Below are 24583 nucleotides of genomic sequence, written 5' to 3'. Positions count from 1 at the left end.
ATTTCTGAATTTGAAAATAAAAGCAATTGCTCTATTTAGCAAATAGATTTTTTTTTTTATTACCGGATCTAAAATAGTAAAGGTTGTTATTGTTGTTAGATAATGGGAAAACAGCTTCTTTTTTGATTAAATAATTGAAATGATTGCACTTTTTGATTATATTATGATTCCAGTTTACCACCTTTTTTTTTTTAAATGTTTTATTTCAATCCCTCCAGAAAGTGATCATTTGCTGAACAATCCCAAACCCCCCTCCTCTGACTCTGCAGATGTTAATCAGGATGTAAAGAAAAGCCCCTCTGTTAAAAGTTAAACATTGCCCTGTGTTTACGCAGCCTCTCTCCATCTTCCTTTAGTATTTGTCGCTCCTCTATCTGTGAGTGTGTGGGTGTGCGTCTTCATCCGCGCTTTTTTTTTTTTCCTCTCCCTTTTCCCTCACCCCGCCTGTTCTGCTGGGGGGACTTGTGAATGGCAGCCAATGGGAGGGTAGAGTCCCCTCAGCCTCTCAGCCTCTCTGACATCCACACAGCGAGAAGTGATGCAGTGCCGCTGAGACGCGCAGTCGGGGCGGAACAACGGGCAACAAAAGCCGCAGCGAGCGGATACTCCGCGCTCAGCCGTGCGTTTTTCCTCCGACTTCCTTTCATTTTTCACCACGTCGTGGGAAGAAAAAAAAAAAAATAAAAATCTCTCTACGCTGGAATAAACTTTCCCAAAAATCAGGTAAGCGGATATTTGCTTTTAACTTCCATAGATGGTGTTGGGAGCGCATCCATGTTCCTGGCACAGCTAGAGCAGAGTTTATAGCTGCGTTTTGATTTGCTTTATTGCTTTCTTCACCTTCCTTCACCTTAAATAGGATCAAATGCTCTGATAGATACCTTACAGTAGGAATAACGCACGGATTGCGCTGTTAGATTACCAGAAAATATTGTCATTTTTCATAGTAAATACTGATAATTGCGCATTTAAATATTTTATAGTCATGACGCGCATCCAGGTTTCATGAGGGGGTGATATTTAACTTTTTTTATTGGTTTTTCTGGGGAAAAGGCGCGTGCCCCTCATGGTGCACTAAAGGTCCGGCACCGGCTTGATTAGATCAGATGTGCACCTTTTCCAAAAAGCTTTTTTTTTTTTTTTTTTTTACACGCCCTCCAAGGCGCACGTTGATCCCCACTGGTGACAGATCCACGCCACGAAAATCAATGCAGGTGGGACTGCTTTAAACGTTCAGCCATCCCCACTAGAGTTCAGTCAAGTTCTCCTAAAAACAACATGTCCTGCAGGGTTATTGACAACCAGATGATGGGCTCTCCCCGATGTGTCTTTGAATGTTTAATGTTCTCTCTGAATAATGCAGGGGAACTATAAAAGGCATGAAGTTGGCTGTTTTACTTAAGCCTGACTGATGGGGAGAGGTGTTCTGGCTCTAAGAAGCCTCTGCAGTCCTGAGGCAGGGAATTAGAGCTTAGAAAAGTTGCATCCAGATTGCTAAAAAACCTTTGTAAAGCTGAGGTAATGTGCCAGTTCACAGCCAAGAAGTTGTTTATGTGACTACCAGGAGGAATATTCAGCAAAAATTACAAAACCGGTTCTCATCATCATCACAGGCAGCATGATCTGAACAGCAGTGTTTACATTTGAAAAGAAAAAGGTCAGTGCTCAGGTTTTATTTGTGCTTTTTGGGGGAAGAACAACTTCTGAGCAGCACAGTGAAAGGGAAAGTGGAGAGCTGGTCCGACTGATTCAGACGGGCCCAGGTTTGAAGTTCGGAGATGAAAGGGACAGAGGTGGAATCTGTGGCTGATCAAAGTCAACCGGTGGAACATGGGCGGTGCTGCCCATGCTGTGTTCGTGCCTTCCCTGGGAATCCTTAGTGATTTTTTTTCTTTTTTTCCCACCAGTGCACCTCTCTCTTCTCTTTCCGACATCTTCGCCCGCCGTTTGTTGCAGGGTATTCCAAATGAAAGGGGGTTTTAGTCATTGTGTCTGACGGCTCTGGCATTGACGTCACAGGATGGTGGGTTTACCCGATGGCCAGGCGACTATGACTGGTGACCCGAGCTGATTACATTATTTGTGCTCCAGATGGGCCACATCGCTCTGATGTGTCTTGCCTGTAATATCAAGTATTTCTAGTCCTCTGCACTGTGACATCTGGAGCTAACGAGCTTCCGTTGGTCGCTTTTGCTTCTAAAAAACACCCTCTGATCACCTCTTCGGCACATTTCTGGCCATCCTTGGTGTGCTGGGTCCTGTTGGATGTTCGTAGAAAACATCCCCTCTATTGGTTGTTTTAGGGCATGAATCGACATTTCTTTTATGTGATTAGAAATCATGGTCTTGGAGTTGCTTTGCTCTCTAATTTCAGATCTTTCACCTTATTTAATGCTTAAGGTTTGTGTCTATTTGAGCAAATGTGCTTTCGTCAAGAAAGCATGTAGCTTAAAGTGATGGATTCCTTTCAGAGAATCCTATTTATGCGGCTGTCAGTACTGTTACTGAATAGAAAGCAGCAGATGCTAAGAGACTTTTTGTCCTCTTCGCTGTAAGTATGAAGACAAAAATCAAAAGCAGTAATTAAAGGTTTACATTTGTAGCTATGAGCCACATCAACAAGTATCCCGCATTTTTAGTTGTCTATACTCACATGGACCACACATATGCAGCATCTAGCTCCCTTGAAGTTGTACGTTAGACATTTGAGGTTACAGGTAAATGTTATTGTTAAATCATCATGGCATTGCTTCATTTGTTTTCCCTCTCCATATTTACTGTTTGTTGAATCCCATAGTGACCATTCAAACAATTTTCCTCACAGTAAGAATGGCAACTTAATAAATCTCCATCCTTGCCTAATGAGGCAGATTCCCTTCAGAGATGTCTATTTATGGAACAGTGAGGACTTTAATTGGACAGAAAGTGACATAAGGAAAGATTTACGTCCTGCCTTCTGACACGTATGCAAACAAAAGGCAGAAACTGTGACGTGGGTCCGTGGATAAATTACTAATGCAGCGTTCTGGGGTGTATTTAGCTACTTGTGGACGGTAGTCGAGTGCATATGGTTGGATGTGGGTTGAATGTTTGAGGTTTTTTCCATAGTGAGCGGTTTGGAAAAAAGATTGTATACAGTAAAGTCAGTTGAGGACTTTACCAGGGCCAGGAATAACCCTCAAATACCCACTGGGAGGTTATGGGATTTATCGTCGCTTATTAAGTGCACATGTGCACATGTGGTTTGAACGTCTGTGAGCTCAAAGCCAGAGATGGAAGAAAGCAATGAGAAGTATGTTGGCTGTTTGACTGTGGACTTTCTTGTTTTGATTCCTCCTGAGAACATATCAAAAGGTTTTCTCTATTTATTGCCTTTTGAGGCTTCATTTGACCATTGGAGCAAATTTCCTCGCCAGCAGAGTGGCAACTTTCAGTATCTCCTTGCCTAATGAGACGGATTCCCCTCAGAGACATCTATTTATGGTGCAGTTAAAACTGTAATTGCACAGAAGGCAACATAAGGAAAGACATACTTCTTGTCTTTTTGATGCATGACGTGAAACTTTAAATTGCTATAAAACCAAGAGCAGCAGCCTCCGTTAAAGTCTGGGCAATATGGAAAAAGATGAGATACAGGCAGTTGTGTCAGTGTGTGGCTATTTCAGTGAAGAGGATTCGAGGACTCAATGGTGACCAGGAATGTAGAACACCCCCCTTTCCTCCCTCAATGAGCTGTGAAGATAAATGCACGTTGATCTTACAGTTTACACCTCACCTAACAATGGGTAATTATCTCTTCCTGCTTTGGTATGTGAACACCAATTACACGGAAATATACTCATAAATCTATTTACAAAGGCCCTGGACAGAGACTCTATGTGTGTGCGCTTATTGTAGGTAAACTGATGAACAGTGTGCAGTGAATGGCTGAGAAACTGGTGGTGGGAGAACAGCGTTGTGCATATGAAATCACTTAGATTCCTGTCGTTTGGGTGTGAGATGGAGTAAATTGCTGCCAATGTTGAATAATGCAAACTGCCAGCAGCTTTTTTTTTTTTTTTATCCCCCTCCTCTTAAACTTTGGCTCGGCTCCACAGCTTTTCTAATTATGAAGTGGCTGAGAGATTGCTTCACAACTCCGACACTGTCATGGTGGCAGCCAGCAGTCTAACTGAATCACCAACAAAAGCCTGACAGACACATGGAGTTTAGCGAGCATTTTCCCCACAATCACATCCTCACGTCTCTCTTTAAATTCGAGGACACACGCATTTAGAGGGGGGCAAAACAAACTGCATTCTGAGAAGGAAAGGTGTTCAGTTCTCCGCACGCTTCTCAGCACAATTTAGCAAGATATATTAGTCAGCCAGGAGGCAGTGGAAAGCCAGCAGTAGACTGCGGTCTGACAGTGGGAGATAGTGATTTACAACAAAGCCCCGTGGACCATGGCACAATTTCAGAGTTGCGGAAATGACACCGGTGAAGCAGGGGCATGAAAGTCTATTCAGCAGCTACGTCTCATTTCTTACATCATATGACCTAGGGAAGGAAGTAGGATAGGGAACGACGAGGCGAATGACAAATCAGCAATGGAAGCTAAAAAAAAATAAACCCCTCACCGTTCAAGGACACAAAAAATTCTACCTCTGTTTTAAAAATGGAGACGTAATCGATTTCTCGACCCCACGAGGGCACTGTTAAGACTCCGGATTGGATTTGGAATTAAATCTCCGTGTCCAATGTGAGTTATGGGTGAGGTGGAGAAGGGGGAGTTGGGGTGCCAACAATAATCTAATAGTACAAATCACAGGTTCAGATCACTATCAAAATCTCATCAACCCTTCCCTAGCTCCAGGCTGGGCTTGCTACCAAATTTCATGGAAATTTGTTCATGGGTTTTTACAGACGCCACGCAGACATACAGATTAAGTGACAGAGGTGAAAATACAACTTCCTCCAGGGGAAAAAAAATGTACATCGGGAATGAAGTGTTCAATCTAATACGTTTGTATTTTATGCACCCAGCTGTAATCCCCAATGAGCTCAACATTTCTCAGAATCTGCCGCTCTATAGCAAAGTAGAGCTAAAAATCCCTTTCGTAGGTTATTTCTGGAATGATGGGTATGTTTCAGTGGTGTTGCCTTCAGGTAGCCAGTTCAGGAGGAAGGGTTTGAGTGAGCATAGCAGACAGATCATGTCTGCCAGTCTTGCCTTCTCCCCTTTACTCTTCCCTAGTTGGATTCCTGTCTGAGCAAAGCCCAGAGGCTTAACTCTGGCTGTAGTAAGTGGACTGAGGAACGCTAAACACTATCTGGGGGAGGCTGCTGAACATGACAGTCGGTTAATAAGAGTATGGAAAAAGAAGAAGTGCAGAAATAAGATGGTAGAGGTGTGATGAGATAGGAGGGCACCGCTGTCTGAATTTGAGGACATTTAGGATCTCAAAGTTGGTCAGAAATGGGGATTTATTGTGGGTTAATGTTGATTTCTGGGTGGCAAGAGAGTAATGGGAGATCAGGAAGTTCAGGAAGGGAGACAAAAAAGGATAAAAAGACGGTAGAGTTTAGAAACAGAGAGAGGTATGACAAGAGAAGGCGGTAATGATGCTTGTTTTGCTTCCGCACGGCAGCCGCAGTGAGAGCTGTCAGCTTCAGGTAACTCTGGCTGCTGCGACTCTCTAAGATGCCTTGCGACGTTAACCCCTTAGACTCTGGCAACAACCCGCAATTACGTGTGTGTGTGTGTGTGTGACTTTGTCTTTTTTGGCATCAGCGTGAGGAGAGTGATGTTATTTTCCCCTCTAACAGCCTCCAGGAGTAATGATCCAGGTTATCTCGGATGACGTGGAACACCTCAACACAGCGGGCATCGGCTTGGCACAAACCCGTCCTCGTAGCTTCAGGGAGGCTGTTGTCTTGGTGGCAGCACTGTGCGCGCAATTCCTCTGTCACCTTCAGACAGGGGCCCCTCCTTCTGTGGATAATGGTCTCCTGTCTGTGTTGTGAATGATATCTGGACTCTATTGTAGGCCTCTTCACATTGTGCTGCAGAATGCCTTTTTCCCCCCTCGTCTTTTCATTCTCTCTCTCTGTCTCTCTCTCTCTCTCTCTCTCTCTCTCTCTTTCTCTCTCTCACCAAGGTACAATGTGCAAGCTGTATTCTTAGGTTCTCTAAATGAGCAGGCAAACACATCAGCAAAGGTCCTATTTACTTTCGGTCCCCAGAGCGTAAAGAAAGGAGAGGTTTCTGCTATTGTTCTGCTACCTCTCATAACATTAGGATGGTTCATTGTGAGCGAGACAAATAGAAAGACCTCTACGCACGCTACCTGTCGAATCAAAGCATGTGCGCTGCTGTGGGATTGCATATTCCTCCGGGAAGGACACAATACAAGCTTTCTGCGGCAACATGGGACACACAATAATAACATCAAGCTAGTGTTTCAGGGTGAATAATACCCAGGGCATCTCTCAGCCAGCAGGAGAAACCTGCCCCTTTTGTGAAAAGGTCATTGTCGAAGACCCCCAGCAGCTGAACGCTGAGCTCCGACATGAGGAACTGACAAAACGGATGTGCTGCGGGTCTCTGAGGCCTCCAATTACTGTTTGATGCCGCTGTCTGTCAAAGACAAATGGGGCAGGACCTGCCAGAAGACCTCCAAGTTGCAGCTTCAAAATCTACTGTTGTTAGAAATGCTGCAAGCACTCCTCTTTAATTGAGTTTGATCGAATGAAGGCAACGCCACACTCGGGTTATTGTTTGCCTAAGGGGTAAGGCTACAGAGTTGAATCTATTGTTGGGATAGATGCCGGGGGAATTTCTTTGAAATGGAAAAATTGCATTAAACATTCCATTTGTATTAATTACATTGCACCGCTCATTAGCATGGGCGCTCCTAGGAGCTGCTGCTGTTAGTGGTGTTGTGCTTAAAGCAGTAATATCGGGAGCAAGCATCCATGCCTGAGGCAGGTTTCAAGCGTTCTGTGATGTCATCTGAGTGAATACAGCTTGATTCAAAGCGTTGTGTCCAGACTATCAGTCCTATGAGACATTAGTCGCTCAAGATTCAATCAATTGTAGCTTTGATTCAATCTGGTGGTCATGCCCCCCAAGCTGAAAGGGTACAAGTAAGTTCTTATGGTGTTTTCTGGTTTATGATCTGTGCATCAGGGCACGCTGAGCTCCTACAATTTACAATGGCTCAAAATTGTATAAATAATCTTTGCCCTTTTCCATATTGTAGGATGATACTGCTATAACTTTTCTGTGCATCTAGGGGGATTTTATGCAGCAGACCATAGCACAATGTAATTGTAAAGCGGTATGGAAATAAGACATGGAATCTAGTCTCTTTTGACCAAAAAAGTGTACCGTAGTTTATTATTTGCATACAGGCTAAGTTAATGCTTTATTGTATCACCTTTTGATGGATAGAAGTAGTAGGCTCTTTTGGGTTTTGCATACATTGTGACTGAAATCAATGTCAATGAATATAAAGTGATCTTAAGGGGTGGTAATCCTCCCGCAGCAGTGTGTCGCAGAGAGATTGTCGCAGATATCTTTGATTTATGCCCAATATTTAAGCCTGGTGTGTTCTATGTTATTCCTCGGCACAACGTAAAAGGGTAAAATCCCGAACTAGGTTTGGGTCTAGATAAGGCCGAGGAGGTGAGGAGGTGGGAGCAAGTTTGTGTGACAATGGAGGGACATAAGGGCGAAAAAGAGCGGGGATACAGGTGGTCTATCTTAACGAGTCGCTTTACACAATGGCGGTCATACACACAAAACAAGCCAGTAAGGTACCAAACAGGAAATACAAATAGTGTAGAGCGGATGTAGATTTGACCAATTAGAGTCCTCCTGTCTGCAGCACTGTATGCGGTCACCTACAATTTTGGAGAGGTGCAGCAGATCGCTGCAGAAGGAGCGGGGGCATATTTGCATTCACTGCGACACACACACAGACAACCTGGTTTCTGAGTATAAATCAGCCTTCAGCCATTCCTTTGTAGGCTGAAGTTTTAGTTGCACTCTCCTTCTGGAAGGTAAAGACATCCCAGTTTGAAGTGTTTCACCTCATGCAGCTTTTCTTCTATGATTACCCTATATTTTAGCTTTATTTAATTCATTTATTTTACAGTCAACCTGACCAGCCTAGTTGTTCTCACAGAACAAGGCCAAATACCACAGTATGACGGTGCCACCACCATATGACACTATAGCAATGATTATATGTTCTCTGTCACGTGACAGTGTTTTGCAGTTTAGGGGTATAAATACAGCTGCAAGACGGCCTGTCATAGAATTATTAAACTGTAGTTACCTGCCAAGGTGAGGGGCAACAGGTGCCTTATAGGGATTTTGTTGCATTATGGGGTTTCAGTAAAATGATTTCCTCCATTGATGCTTCAATTTTTATTTTTAAAATAAAACCTATAAACTGAAACATCTTTCCAACCAAATTAAATGTTGTGGCGCCGGAGGGCCAAGTCTACTTCTCTTTGAATGCTTCTAATATTAAATAGAAATTTCTCATGTTAAACCTCAAACTGTGATATATAATTTACTTCTATAGTTAACCTTTCTGTGTGTGTGTGTTTAGAATTATTTTTATAATTGAGTGACTTGTAGGGGCTATGTAGTTTATAAAAAAAAAAAGAAAAACCTTTCCTTGGTAAGGTGCATGAGTGTAAAGTAAAATAAAAAATTGGAACCCAGTAGAAAACTACAGGGATGGCTTGATTGTTGCGAGCAAAATGTAAAGCCCTGAAGGAAAACTCAAGACGTTTGCTCAGACCTCTGCTTGTGCATTTGAGCCAAAAGGTGGACACATGTTTGAGCTACTGGCTCATCAACCTTCCGCATAAACACATGACAGACAGAGATGTGAGTGTAGATGGGTGCGTGCGCAATCACGCAGAGAACAATGTCAGAACCTGACCTGCAGCAGGAGGAGACACTCCTGAAATGCAGCATGGATCTTCTCAGTCTCATAAATAATGGACGTCAGTGAGGCATCTGTCAACTTTTTCTGTCAGCCCTGTTCCATACGCGTGTCAGACAGACTCCAGGCCTGGAGCGCCGTGTAACATCCCCCAACAAACCGGACCCGCGGCTTGTTTTCCACCTACACCGCCTCGGCCTCATCTGCTGATTTATGAGGCCCTGCGCCCGACTGACTCGGACGCCAACCCCACCCTCATCTACAACCTCCTTCCGAGGCACTCGCCGCACATGTAGACACAAATTCAATCATAGAAAGAAAAAAAAAAAGCACCAAAGACCTCCCTTTGGTTCAATAAATAAAAGTGGGAAAAAATAATCCATCCTGCTCTCCCATGTAAACACACACACCTCCTCACTAGGTGGCAAGGAGCAGTAAACACACACCTCCGCTGCCTTAACGCGTTTGTTGACTTAAATCTGTCAGCGCTCACTTAACATTAAACACTCACTGGGAGTTCCTGCTAAACATATCCAGGGAGGCTCCTCACAGTGGCCATGGTCTGGTAGAGGGAAAGATTTGATTCATGTTTTAAGCTGTGCTGCTTTATTTCCTAGTCCTCTAACTGTTGAGTCTGTCCATCCATCTCCTGTGGGTCTGCTCCCCTGTAAACCTCACTGTAGCAGCAACCTTCGATTTGTTGCTCCATTCATTCATCTCATTTCAACTTTTATTAGTTTATCCATCCATCCATCCATCCATCAACCATCATCCATCCATCCATCCCTCCATCCATCAATCCACCCATCATCCATCCATCAACCATCATCCATCCATCCATCCATCCCTCCATCCATCAATCCACCCATCATCCATCCATCCATCCATCCATCCATCCATCCATCCATCCACCCATTATCCATCATCCATCCATCCATCCATCCATCCATCCATCCACCCATCCATCAACCATCATCCATCCATCCATCCATCCATCCATCAATCCACCCATTATCCATCATCCATCCATCCATCCACCCATTATCAATCATCCATCCATCCATCCCTCCATCCATCCATCCATCCATCCATCAACCATCATCCATCCATCCATCCATCCATCAATCCACCCATTATCCATCATCCATCCATCCATCCATCCATCCATCCATCCATCAACCATCATCCATCCATCCATCCCTCCATTTATCAATCCACCCATCATCCATCCATCCATCCATCAACCATCATCCATCCATCCATCCATCCCTCCATCCATCAATCCACCCATCATCCATCCATCCATCCATCCATCCATCCACCCATTATCCATCCATCCATCCATCAATCCACCCATTATCCATCATCCATCCATCCATCCATCCATCCATCAACCATCATCCATCCATCCATCCATCAATCCACCCATTATCCATCATCCATCCATCCATCCATCCACCCATTATCAATCATCCATCCATCCATCCCTCCATCCATCCATCCATCCATCCATCCATCCATCCATCAACCATCATCCATCCATCCATCAATCCACCCATTATCCATCATCCATCCATCCATCCATCCATCCATCCATCCATCCATCCACCCACCACCCATTATCAATCATCCATCCATCCATCCATCCCTCCATCCATCCATCCATCCATCCATCCATCAATCCACCCATTATCAATCATCCATCCATCCATCCACCCATTATCCATCATCCATCCATTCATCCATCCATCCGCCCATCACAGATCATCCATCATCCATTCATCCATCCATCCGTCCATCCATCCCCCCATCACCGATCATCCATCATCCATCCATCCATCCATCCATCAGCCATCATCCATCCATCCATCCATCCATCCATCCATCATCCATCCATCCATCCATCAACCCATTATCCATCATCCATCCATCCATCCATCATCCATCCATCCATCCATTATCAATCATCCATCCATCCATCAACCCATTATCAATCATCCATCCATCCATCCATCCATCCATTCATCCATCCATCCACCCACCCATTATCAATCATCCATCCATCCATCAACCCATTATCCATCATCCATCCATCCATCCATTCATCCATCCATCCATCCATCCATCCATCCATTCATCCATCCATCCATCCATTATCCATCATCCATCCACCCACCCATTATCAATCATCCATCCATCCATCAACCCATTATTAATCATCCATCCATCAACCCATTATTAATCATCCATCCATCTGTCCATCCATTCATCCATCCATCCATCCATCCATCCATCCATCCATCCATCCATCCATCCATCCATCCATCCATCCATCCATCCATCCATCCATCCATCATTCTATCCACCAATCTATCTGTCCACCCAATTCTCCACCCATATATTGATCTAATCTTTCATCTTTCCATCCAGTCGTAAATCTAAAGCCTTTATAGGCAATATTAATACATACAACATGAAATGAGCTAAAAGCTGTTGAAATGTGACTCTTAAAGTATGTAACTTTCAGACTTTGACATGATAAACATAATGAAACATTGTTTGAGCTTTGGTTCTTGGGTTTGGTCAGAGAAACTACATGTGTAATCCATCCAGTTCCTGCTCTGGGTCCTGCCCTTTCCCTCCGCTGCTCTGATTTTTCTGCGTCTTTTTCTGTTAGGACGAGTGGGTCAGATGCTGGCAGTTGGCGGTTCCTGTATGCTTGCTTTATGGACTAAAGCGCTGTCTTCCTGGCCTTGTCGTAATAGAGGATTCAGCTCATAAAGCAGCATCATGATTTGCAATAAGGAGAGTTAGGGGAGAGTAATGAAGGTGTAAATCAACTGCGCCCGTCTCTCTCCTTTTTTTTCTTGCTCTTCTTTTAATCTGATGTTGGCAGTTCCCCTCCCTTCTGTTCTGTCCTCCTCCTCCTCTTGTGCTGCTTCTTCCTCGCCTATCTCTGTTTGCAGTAATGGAAACCCTGGCACTCCGTAATAAAGCCGAGTGAGCAGCAGGAGTATTAGTAAACAGTTTCAGCAATCATTATGCCCAGCCGACTCCTTTATTTCTTGCCTGTGAGGTATTTCAACGCCCCATATGGCGCTAAGGTTGAGGGGCCGGGGGATTGTCAATGAATGAGAAAGGAATGAAGAGTATTTAAGTCCAGTCTGGGAGAGGGAGAATCATGGACTGTTCTTTGGGTCTCCTCATAAGAACCGCTTTGTTTTTCGCAGAAGTTTGGGACAAAAGCCTCCCCTTTTCTGTCACAGGCAGCTCTGGGAATGTAAATGCAAATGTGCAGCATACAAGCTGTGCAAAAGAATCAATCAAGCATTCATGGCAGGGCGACATAATGTCCCCTCCCTGAATAAAGGGGACCTTGGCAGTCTGGAAGAGTACAGAATTTGATTTAAGTATTCTCTAGTTCTAGAAACATCTGTATTCTGAGACTTATTTCCTCTATTTCATGTCATAAAAGCTTTATTATCAACAATTAATGTTCCATCCACTTCAATTTATTTATATTGAACCAATTCCCAACAAAGACATCTTATTTGCTTTACAAAACATTTATATGAACAGATTCAGATTTGATTATTTACATTTAGAATTATTAATTGTAGCATGCCCGCACGTAATGAGTTTTTGTAAGGAAGCCAACCCAATTGCATTGACTCTTTTGCGTCAGCCTCCCATACCGGGCTGGTATGTGGTAACATTGGAAAGGAATATTTACAGTCCAACAGGAAGAACCTCCTGCAGAATCCGGCTCTGGTCATCTGCTGAAACCTATAAATTATAAGATAGAGCTTATCCCTTTATAGGGCAGGTTACTGTTTTTGATCAGTTGCATACCCCTTATAAATGGAGTCCCCCCATGTTTCAGTGAGGTCTAGAAGCACAAGATCTATATCCAGACGTTCAGCAAAGATCCTGCTACATGGCTGTACATCTTATTTTGGCATTTGACCAGTTAGATGAGCCCTTGAATGATATATACTGTAAATTCAGTTTAAAAAAAATGTACAAGTCAAGAAAAAAGCTATAAAGCTAATTGAAAAGTTAAAAATTGAAGTTAAAAAGCTAATAAGCCTTAGTTAACTATTATATTAAGGTTTATAAACTAAAAAATGTAAGTGCCAGTATTAGGATTAATACCTCTAAGGTTATGTTGTATCAAAAAAATTTGTTTCTTTAACTCTCGGAGCTTTTATCATGAATTTCTTATAGAAGCACTTTTGTTATTTTTTCTTAATATATTCAGGCAAGTTGGCCTTTCTTTGTTATTACATTAACATTCATTTTTGCCATCAAAATATCCATATTTTTTTAATGTTATAAAGTTGATAAAGTCTTTTCCTGGATTCCAATAACACTATTGGCTTGAAATGTAGATTTCCAAAGCATTTCACTGAGTTCCCTATAAAGGGATATACACAAAACAGAGAAATCCAAGTATACTCTTTATGTAAGAATAGCATAATTGTAGCAGTAGCTCTCTTTAGTGTTTTTCATCTATTAGAGTTGTACGATTCGCATTTTTTTATGTATAGATAGTTTGCAACAAACACTAAAGGACCTTAGCTTCAAGGAGCATTGAAGTTGGACAACTTTCTTTCTATACCTCCTTTCCAATCTGTTGTCAAGGGAAGGTATTTTCACTCCTCCGATTTTCCTATAGATGGAAACGTTAGAAGCATTCCTGTTTCTACAGAAAGCTACTATTAACTCCTTTTATTTGTCTGTTAATGAAATGATTATTCCTACATCATCCTAGCAAACAGTGTTGAAGATTTCTGTACTTTTCTTCCTCTCTTACTGTATACACCCAAAAACTGCAGAGTATTTTCTGCAGATGAAAGGACTCTTACTGGTATAGTAGAAAAGAGATAAAGAGATACCTACGGATACCTCAGATACCCTAACTATAACCTCTATAAAAAAGGATACTTTTTAAACCTAGTTTTAAATGTAGACAGGGTGCATTATAGACTAAAACTGGAAGTTTCTTTCCAAAGGAGTGGAGCCTTAACCCCTTGAACCCTACGGACCCACCGGCGGGTCCAGCTGCTACGTGACCTCGTAACTTTACCAAACCCCCAGTATTGATGTAAAAAACATATTTGGCACAGTTTGGTGACATTTATGGATAAATGTGCTAAAATGGCCTCTCCGCCTAAGAAATTTCTCACTAATACCATTCTAAAATAAATATGATTCATCTGATTGAGTCCAAATTTGGTATATTTTTAAAAAACATTTAGATTTGAAAGTCTGTACTACTTTTTTGTGCCATAAATAATATTTTGGTAGTGTTTTGCAATGTTTATTTCAAAGAAAATTTTGGCGAGGTTCAAAAAATGCAAAATATTTTGTATTTTGTCCCTAATATTTCAGGCAGGGTCAAAGCTACAATGGTGCTGACACCAGAAAACCATTCTATGACATCTTACCTTTACAGACGTACCAAAAGTTTCTTCTTAAATCTAATAGCTTTGAGGCTATAAGTTATTTACTTTTGTGTGTTTTTGTCAGGCAGAAATTTATTTATACCCCCTTAGGGTGTAAGAGGTTAAAACTAACCTATTTTCCCCCACTCTATTTTCAAAAATAAACATTTAGTTTTATAGCTTCATCAGATTCCAAGTGTATGAAGAAGCCTAATTTTTTACCTATATATATATATATATATATATATATATATATATATATATATATATATATATATATATATATATATATATATATATATATATATATATATATATATATATATGTTCCCTCATCAGAATTTAAAGGCAGCACTTTGAAAAGCTTCAGGCTGTTATTTGAATATATTTGGTTTCCTTTTATAGAAGATTTTCAATAGTCCGGCCTTGAGATAACTAATAAATATACTGGTTTCTCCTGCATCTTTTTGGAGGTTAAAAAAAAAAATTCCTATAAAATGTCCTTAAACTGCAGACTTAAAATGAATATCCAGGTCATGGACACAGTGGTTCTACATGGTCGACTCAGCACTTAGTTTTTAAACCTCTTTCTTGTCTCAGTTTAAAAGCAGAAAAAGAGAAGAAGAAAAAAAAAAAGAAATTAAAGAAAATCAAGGCATCAAGTCATGTCTGCAGTATGTCTAATTGATTGGATTAATTTGGATTTGTAGATAAAAAAAAAACTAAATATCATCAGCATAGCAGTTGAAAATTATTCTGTAACAAGTGGAAACATATAAATATAAAGAGAACGGTCCAAAGCATTGAACCCTGATGTTAACAAAAAGTAATCCTGGACTTTCTTTCAGCATGTAGATTATTTATCACTGAAATCTGGAAGGGAAATAAGATCTAAACCAGATTAGAACTTTTCCCTTGGCTCTTATAAAATGTTGGAGTTTATATAATAAAATACTTGGATAAACCTTATCAAATACTGCAATGATATCTAATCACTGATTTTAACTATCAGAACATTTCGTCCAAGCATCTATCCAAACTCTTTTTTTATTTATCAAGGTTGATGAAATAGACTGGAAGCTATAAAATATTGTGTCCAGAAAAGTTACAGAATTTAGACTTGAACTATGCGTAGAAAGTACTTACTCTGATAAAGGTGCCATAAAGATTGAGAAAAAGGTTTATTATGTTAGATTGAAAGCAATCATCAAAAATATAGGCGTTTTAGTTCACAGCTGAAATACCTGGGTGGGAATAACCTTAAAATTTTTCTATTTCTCGCTCCAAATCGATCGTATTGGGTCCCTGCTCTCCAGTATCCATGGTCACCTTTGCTATAAACTAGGGTATTACTTCCCTAATGCAGTGGAGGTTCATTCTGTGACCGGCGAAGAGGAGAGGAAGGGAAAGGAATATATCTGCTGACCTCAAAGAGCAGCTAGAATATTTCACATAGAACTGTATGCTTAAATCTGAGCAAGTCCGAGTGGGATTTTTCTCCTCCCTGTGCTCATTTAGCTCCAGCCAGCCTCCGTGGACGCGTTAATGCAGTATTGATTGTTTATCTGTAACAACGGCACGCTGTTTCAGCTCGACTGGCGACGCAGGAAGCGGGAGAGGGTTCAGGAACAGAGGAGAGGGTGCAGGCTGGGGGTAAGGCTGTGATAGATAACGGAGCTGCACCCTATTTTTGACTGGTTGCTGCTGATTGAGAATCTGGGGGCAGAATAGAAGGAGGCTCGACATAGCCTATCTAGCAATAGTCCAGGTGTGAAATGGGAAATAGAAACTGGAGGTGGAAATGTTAGAGCAATGTGGCGGCGGCTCGATAAGGCTGCTGCTGTCTCCCAATAATCCAATCTCCAGTTAAACTCGCCTGTGCCACTGACAGTGTTCGCCAGCCCTCTTTTCTGCGTCCTCCGGGCCTGCAGTCCATATGGCCAGCTACAGCCTCGCTGTGCGACCTATGGCCGGGTATGTTGTTGAGCTAACCCACCTCCTCCCCAAGGAACTTGGTAATTACAAACAAGCTGGAAGTGGGGCTGGCCACGGAGAAAAAAAGAAAAGATGTGATTAAAGATGTGTGCACAGCAAAGGTCAGGGGGCATCGAGTGGCTGCTCAGGATTCGGACCCTAACTTAAATCAATCAGGGCTCTCTCGCTCATTACAGCCAGCGCCAATTTAAAGACAAGCAAAGGGCTGCTGATTTCAGTGAAGAGGCTGTTTTTCTCCCTGGGAATAATAAGGGAAATAAACAGCAGTCACAGGGTCCGTTTCTTTTCACTTCACAGATTTTATCCCCTTTAAATGTGCCACAAAGAAAACATGTTTTAAATGGCTCAGCAAGCAAACTTTACTGCATCTGTACCATTCTATGGGATAAACCGATACAGCACCTCACATATGTTGTGGTAATTGTTTTAATGAAGAAATGATGTGGGGTTTTCATTTAAAGGGATAGTTTGGGATTTTTGACATGAATCTGTATGGCATCCCCATCACCAGTGTCATGCAATCACACTGACTTACCCCTGGCAGCATCCTGTGAGCAGAGTTCTCGTCCAGCTTTGGTCAAGCCGAAAGTAGTCCGGCAGGTTTGCTAGACCCAGCGAAATAAAACGTTTCTCTTCCCAAAACATTATGTGTTCAAAAGAGTGATATTTTTGCATCCCAAAAACATTGTAGTGGAAAAAGTCACACGTCGTTATCAATTGGTCCTATTTTCTCTCTGTTCGTATCAGTGCGCGCGACACCTTGACCTGAGAGCTAGGGCCTACTAACCTGACAACAGCCAGATGCATGTCTAGCTCCGCCTAGCTCCTATGGGCAGCTAGGCGGAGCGAGACATGCATCTTGTCAGGTTAGTAGGCGCTAGCTCTCAGGTCAAGGTGTCGCGCGCACTGATACGAACAGAGAGAAAATAGGACCAATTGATAACGACGTGTTACTTTTTCCACTACAATGTTTTTGGGATGCAAAAATATCACTCTTTTGAACACATAATGTTTTGGGAAGAGAAACGTTTTATTTCGCTGGGTCTAGCAAACCTGCCGGACTACTTTCGGCTTTACCAAAAGTGGACGAGAACTCTGCTCACAGGACGCTGCCAGGGGTAAGTCAGTGTGATTGCATGACACTGGTGATGGGGATGCCATACAGATTCATGTCAAAAATCCCGAACTATCCCTTTAAATGTAGCCTTTTACCTTGAAATTTCCAAATAAAAAAAGTTTTAATCCGAGTGTTTTATTACATAAAAGCCTTATAAGAAAACTTAAGGTTATGGTTAAGTATGAGTACAACACTAGATCCAGTACAAGTCTTTATTTTCAATTTTTTTACATGCACTGGTCAGAATTTGAAATAACGTTTCTTACTTCCCATGCAGACATAGATATATTTCAAAATACAGACATGGACATACTTTAGACATAGACATAGACAAGGGAGCTTTCTTTCACTTTGAATTGTAACTGGACTGAAATCTGCTCAGGATTAATCTCCAGACTACCCACCTCCATGAGACTCTCACCCAGATTATACAAATTAATTGCTGCTTAACACCTGAAATATCCAAAATTACATTTCATTTAAGAACAATATTAAAATTAATTAGTTATCTAGGGTCCAGTAGGCAACTTAAGAACTTGTTCTAAAGCACATTTATAGGAATACTTTAAAGGGCAACTATCTCTTTGTCATATTTAAAAAACAACATGCCTACATTAATCAGAATCCATCTCAGATTCTTTAGTTTAACTTGAATGATTTGCACAGAATTTGAAGTGTTTTTTTTCCCACAGGAGCAGGCTGAAACCCTGACAGAAGTCCTGCCCAAGACAAATGGCCTTCCTAACTCCTGAACGCCTCGCCGACTTTATTCGAGCGCAGAATTTCGTCCAATTTGTCCAATTTCAGCTCTTGCCTCTGAGTGTGTCTAAAGCCCCCGCTATTAATAAGCTGCAAAACAGGTGCTCCTAACTGTCTGGGTGTTGTTTTATGGTGGGCTACTTGCAAAGGTCATTACTCTTAGTCAAAGAAGGGGGAAAACACATTTTCTCCATGCAGGCTTTTATTAAGGCCATATTTTAGTGGGGTGATGTCTTTGTTTTAGCTGCCTGTAGTATTCAGCGATGTGTGACAGTTGTGTTTGTTGCCGTCTCGCAGCTGACCCGCTGTTACAGTCGATAAACGCCTGAATGGAAATGTGCTTCTGCGTCGCTCCCCTTCATGTAATTGTCACAACAGGGAGGCCGGGACGGACGTGGGAACACAACTCCTCCGCTGATTTTCAATTTTCCCCCGCCGAATTTGACCTTTGCGCTCTGCAATCAATGCATCTGCTTCCAGAGACGCACGATTCATTTACAAAGCAAACGGATCCACCATGATCTGGCATCCTGGTGGGGGCAAAGTTATTAATGGGTTGATATATAGAAATAACAGCTTTTAATTAGAAGGTTTAGAGTGGATGTTATCCCTGCGCTGACGCAAGCTTCGGCCTTTTGGCTCCGGTGAAAAAAGGGGGAAAACAAGGCTGCCGCGCTCGACTGCACACGGGATGCTCGGGCAGCAAACACTGATTTGCATGAAGACAGAGGCTCCCATAGCCACTAGCGTGTTACCACAAAGGCCACAGTGGGGGAAAGCAGGAAGCCAGCAGAGCCGTCATTCAGCCTCCTCCCTCTCTCATCTCCTCGGAAGAAAGCTGTGTCACACCACACGGCTGCTGGTGACCAAACATGTGCTCTGCTGATCACACAGGAAAGCAAACAGCCGCAGAGAGGACGTCTCGTGTGCGAACATGTCGCCAGTTGCATGCGATTAAGGCATTTCTTCCCCTGCTACTTTTGCACACGGATTGCTCCTGCTACCGTTTCTTTTTCCTGAAGACGGCCACATCTGCATGCCACCAGGGTACCAGGCGTTATTAATCATCACACAGAGGACATTTAGTGAAATCGGACCTCCATTTATTAGCCCTGAGTGCAGGATTGAAGAACTGGCAGGAGGAGATAATGACTTTAGGCTTCCATTTAGACAATTAATTCCCAGAAGTGGAGTCTGCTGTTCATTGTGTTTATGTTGACACAATTTAAAACCATAATTCAGGACTGAAGGTTCCTTGTTTGGCACCAGAGCTGGAACAAGATGTTTCCTAAACACACTGGTTTACCTTGCAAAAGTTTAATTGCCTCGCTGAAACAGCAAAATCCAGTGTATTTTACTAGAATGATATATGACGGAGCGGCACAAAGAAATGCACAATAATCTTTTAAAGCATTACTTAAAAGCTTTAGTCAAATTGGATAGAGAGCATCTGTTCAGTTTTTAAATCCCATCCCAGACTCTTAAATTGATCTTAGTGTAATAAATGTGTACATTATATTTTTTATGCAATGTCCCTTTAAATTAAATGTCATTAAGCTTTAATTGCTCTAGAAGTAAAGGCTGATCTTACTCTCGCTCTTGTTCTGGGACAAATAGATGTTTTGGTAGCTTGCAGAAAGGTGGGAATTAGTTAGCATGAGGCTAACAGCTGGGCTGTGGGTTTAAATGGCAGAGTTGATTTTCCCAAATAGCATAAAGCTCTAAGCTTCTCCCTCACTAGCTCTAAAATGTGAAAAAAGAAAGTTAAAACCGTTTAGATTTTCTTCCAATTCAACACTACTACACTGCTGTATGACATTCCAATAAAATTCATTGAATTCCTCTGTGATAACATGACCCAGTGTGAAAAATAGTAGGGGAACGCTTTTGTTTGTCACTGTAAAAGAAATGGACTCGAGAGGAGAGGGACCCTCTTAAAAATGAGCTGAGAGGCTCCTCTTCAGCTGCTCTGTTACTCGATTGTAAACTCAAGAGTTCATAGGGGCCCATCTTTGTTTTTGTCAAAGTGACAGCCGGGAGAAGTAGAGGGGAACCCGGGAAGAGACAGAGCTGAGAGCGGAGAGCTGGCAGCCTGCAATTTAGTCCAGACTGAGCAGACATAAAATCAAGCTCACGAGAGGAATGGTTACTTCAGGAACCCTCTGTGGCTCCTAAACTAGGCCACTCCGTCGATGGCTGAGAGAGCTGAGTGATGCAAGCCCTGCTGAGGAAATAACTAGAAAACAGGCAAAATAGCTCCCATTGACTTGGCCTAGATTGTATGATTTATATGGGTTATTTGCTATGCATTTGGGCAGCGAGGCAAGGTAATGTGTTTGCAGTGAGCTCTGGAGCAGGACATTGAATGCTGTGGGCTCACCCCACGTCTGACAGGGACAGTATGAGATAATTTATTTGGATTACAGTCATTCATCCAAAGAGACTGTCTTATGTTTCTGTCACGTATGATCCCCGAGAGATTTGTTTAATCCGTACAGTCCAAAATTAGTTCTGGGTACAAATGGATGGAGCCTGCTGCGTAGAAAGGTCACAAAATGGGATTTATCGACTCGGGTCTACATGTAGAGAAAATACAACATCTTGTAAAACTGCATTTCTTTCTAAATTGAAATCGTACATTTCAGAGTTCACGTGGATGTTATTGTGAAATCTGCAGCTACAGAAAAACTAAGTACACCCGTGCTCCTCCTATAGAATTTAATCAGTCAACACAACAATAAAAGCAGGAGTTTCGGTAGCCTGCTGGTCGGGAGCATGCAGCTGTAGAGCACAGTGTATGTACCAGATCTGCTCACCTGCTGGTCTCACATCACCGCAACTCCTCTCGGACAAACCTTGGCCCCCATTTCATTGGGATCAAATCTTCACTGGGGTCTCTTTTTGTCTTTACCTATATTTACCTTTACATCACACTTCTGGCAAACCTAATGTAATTTACACCATCAGGATGATAGAAGGTCGAGGTTCTACAGGTAACCTCAGGATGAAACAGCTGGTAAAACCACTTTTAGCTGTGATATTTTCAGTTCTCATCAGTTTCTAACATCGTTACGAAGGAATTTAGTTTCCCTCTCTTTTCAAACCTGCGTTCTTCAAAGTTTGCAAACATTCCTTTCCGCTCAGTCTGTGATGTATCATTTCTATCGGCTGAGCTATGGACTTTGACTGGACCACTAAGCTACACAACTTTTATCTTCTTGCAAACAAGAAATATCTTCTACAAATAGGATACCTATTGTTTTCTTTGTCTATAATCTCTCTAAAAGTCATTTTTATTTTGTATTTCCTCGCAGCTCTTTGAAACTGTTCGTATCACCTTATCAGATGGAACACCTCAATCTGTCATACTATGAAGTACTTGCCTTCAAAACTGGGAATGATTGTTTTCTACTTTGGGTTACTTTAGGCTGCCAAAGGTTTGCCAGGCATGTTAAATTCTTCTATTTCACTGCAGTTTCACATATTTCTGAGAAAAAGTTGAGCCTATTTCTGTTTCTCTCCTTAGGTGTGGTATTAGTTTGCACCTAAACATCCAAGAACGCCCTTTACTGGAATCATATCAGTGAGGAAGAGTGTTTGTGTCTTCAGGTAATCTTAATGTGTAATTTAGAAGCAGAGAGGGGGGACTTGTTGCACCAGTAACTAAATCCTAGTGCTGTTGCATTGAATCCTAATTTGGACTAAGGATCCTCTGGGTGTTTATGCACCATTGTGCCTGAGCTGGAAATTTCCCTCCTGCTTTGCATTCCGGTTTCAACTGAGATTTTCAGAGTTTTATGATGATGATTTTTCTCTCCTCAATCAGTCTCGTTTTTGGGTGAATTTCAGTGTGGCAGCAGAGCCCATCTGAATCAAATCCCTTATAGGGATCCATGTTTATGCGGTATGTGATTGGGGTGAAGTCATTTCCGACATGATGCGACACTCTGTCTAGACACAGCTAAACGAAAGATCAATATATATTGATAAGTTTAGAAAGCACATTTATGGTTTGGATCATCAGTGTTCAGTTCTCTGCAACAAAAACAAAAGACTAAAGTTAGGATTTCTTCATAGTGCACCAATAAAGTGGCTAAAAATCCTGTAATCTGCTTTGATTGATTATCAGCATGTCTTAAATTATAATTTTCCTTAAATGTAGCTTAAGTATAAGAACTATAACCTGTTTTAATCGTTAAATGCACCAACAAAGAATTTGTTTGGCTGCACTTTTCAGTTCAATTTGTGCTAGACAAAGGTTACAAAGGTTAATTATAGTTTTCCGTTTTATTTTTGTTCTGGCTTTTGTTTATTTCATATTTAAAACTAGGAGAGAAATACAAGACAGGTAAGAAAGGAGCCAAAAGTTGCTTAACAGTGCTGATAGTAAATCTGAAATGACAAACTCTAGTATGAATCCAGGCTTCGACATCCAATAACAACTAAAGTGGAAACAGACACATTTGCAAGCTGAATTTATTTTCTTAAATTAAAGTTTTATTGTGATTTATAAAGGGAGGAGAATCCAGTCAGGAGACATGATGTCTGAGAGCAGGAATTTGGAGACCTACCAAACTGGAACCCTTCCCAGGTACTTAAAAGGGCTTTGTTTGTGACCCAAGTCTGCCTTCAAATCCGCTTCTAAGAGAATAAACATTTTGGACCTAATTTGTCATTAAAAACGTTATAATTCTGTCACCATCCACAGATCTTCTGCTCCAGTTCTGACCTGCATTGTTGACCTCATACATACAGATTTAAGCAATCCCATTTCTCCAAACAGCCGGCAGCAGAATCATCTTTAATTAGGTTTCGTAATCATGAAAGTCTTATTTTTCTCTACGTAGCCAGCTCACAATTTACTACAGCGATGCTGCTGTCACCATCACTCCGATCTGTAAATCTGTTTAAAGCTAGTTCAACCACAACAGTCAATGTAATGATGCGTTTGAATTTGTTGAAAAAGGAATTTATAATATTCAGCAAGACATTGCTCAATTGTTTGCCTGTTTTCTCAGAAATGCATTCAGCTGAAATAGATTATTTTAATTACAAATTAAACTATATCTGCAGAAGAACAGTAGATGTTTGGACCAGAAAAGGGATAAAAAGGGGTAACTGCTGTAAAAAAGAGTGTTTACTTTCTTGACCAACTTTATGCTTACAAATAAAACTTCTTCCCTCAGTGATCTGGCTGTGGGAATAAATCCATCTTCTTTATTTTTGTTCACGTTTATGGGGCTCACCCACATTCCCTACATAGAGGATCTTTGGATCAGAGTTCTGTATACATCTTTTTATCGTTACACTTTAACGCATCACTTTGACATATTTATGGTTTATTTTGTCAGTAATCAGTTTATATCCTGTAAAGCGATAGGCTTTAGGCGTGTCACGTTGAGGACGGACTCCACGGCCATTTCTCAATTCACAAGAACGAGAGTACGGACTCAAGTATGTTTTAGAAAAGAAGACAGGAAAGTGTGGACTCTGGGAGAATAGGAGCATGCAGCATTAATATGGGTCAATTGGAACAGAAGCGTACTTGTGACGTCACCACATGCCCGTCTCATCTAGAGCTTCATTTCACCTCCTGTTATTAATAGTCTCTAGATAATAATACATACTTTTTCATTTAGTGGGGGAATAATAATGAATAAACACCAGATAAAAACAAATCAAATTAACATTTTGCCAAATAAAACCAAAAAACTCGCCATCATAGCCAGCGGTAGTTCACACACGACTATAACGAAAGAGGGCCGCTGTAGACGGGCTGGGTTCCCTCAACATCAGAACTTTTTTTTAATTACTCACTGAATGAGTAAATGGACCATATAGTGATGCTTAAAAGTATTGTAGTGCGTCAAATTATCTTAAAACATAGTTTTATTGAACAACAACAACAGAAATGAGAACTTTTAACTTTATACTCTGAGCTCTGTAAGCGCTGCAGTGGAAACTGCTGCTGCCGCAGTGCATGCTGGGACAGCTGTCAATCTTAAGAACGCACAAGTCTGCTCTGATGCATGCTGGGTAAAGAGGTAGGGGCAAGAAAAACATCCGGTGACTTTGTCCGTTGTCGGTCGGCTGTGCTTGTGAATTGGAACAGTACTAGGGCTGAGGATGATGACGTTTCACGAGTTCACGAGCACATGAGAACGCACAAGTACACATATAGAGAAACAGCCTTTGTCTTTGTCTTTTAGGGTAGCACTTCCTGTCTTGATGGGTGAGACACAAAAGGCTCCTTTTGTGTCTGAAAATCGTAACATGACTTTTCACAGCCTGAGACGCTTCTGAAAGGCTGATTGGGATTT

General features: G+C 41.6%; 1 protein-coding gene across 1 annotated transcript in view; it reads left to right on the top strand.

The window, feature by feature from the left end:
• Nucleotides 1-437: 437 nt before the first annotated feature.
• Nucleotides 438-24583, top strand: part of cdh6 (cadherin 6) — a 103094-nt gene continuing 78948 nt past the window's right edge. The window contains exon 1 of the mRNA XM_038275602.1: nucleotides 438-723. The gene's annotated coding sequence lies outside the window, so the exon portion shown is untranslated. The remainder of the gene's footprint in view (nucleotides 724-24583) is intronic.

The sequence above is a fragment of the Cyprinodon tularosa genome, unplaced genomic scaffold, assembly GCF_016077235.1.
Source record: "Cyprinodon tularosa strain WSP-4 unplaced genomic scaffold, ASM1607723v1 ctg97, whole genome shotgun sequence".
NCBI lineage: Eukaryota > Metazoa > Chordata > Actinopteri > Cyprinodontiformes > Cyprinodontidae > Cyprinodon > Cyprinodon tularosa.
The sequence above is the reverse complement of the archived record's forward strand: the minus strand, read 5'-3'. Positions and strand labels throughout refer to the sequence as shown.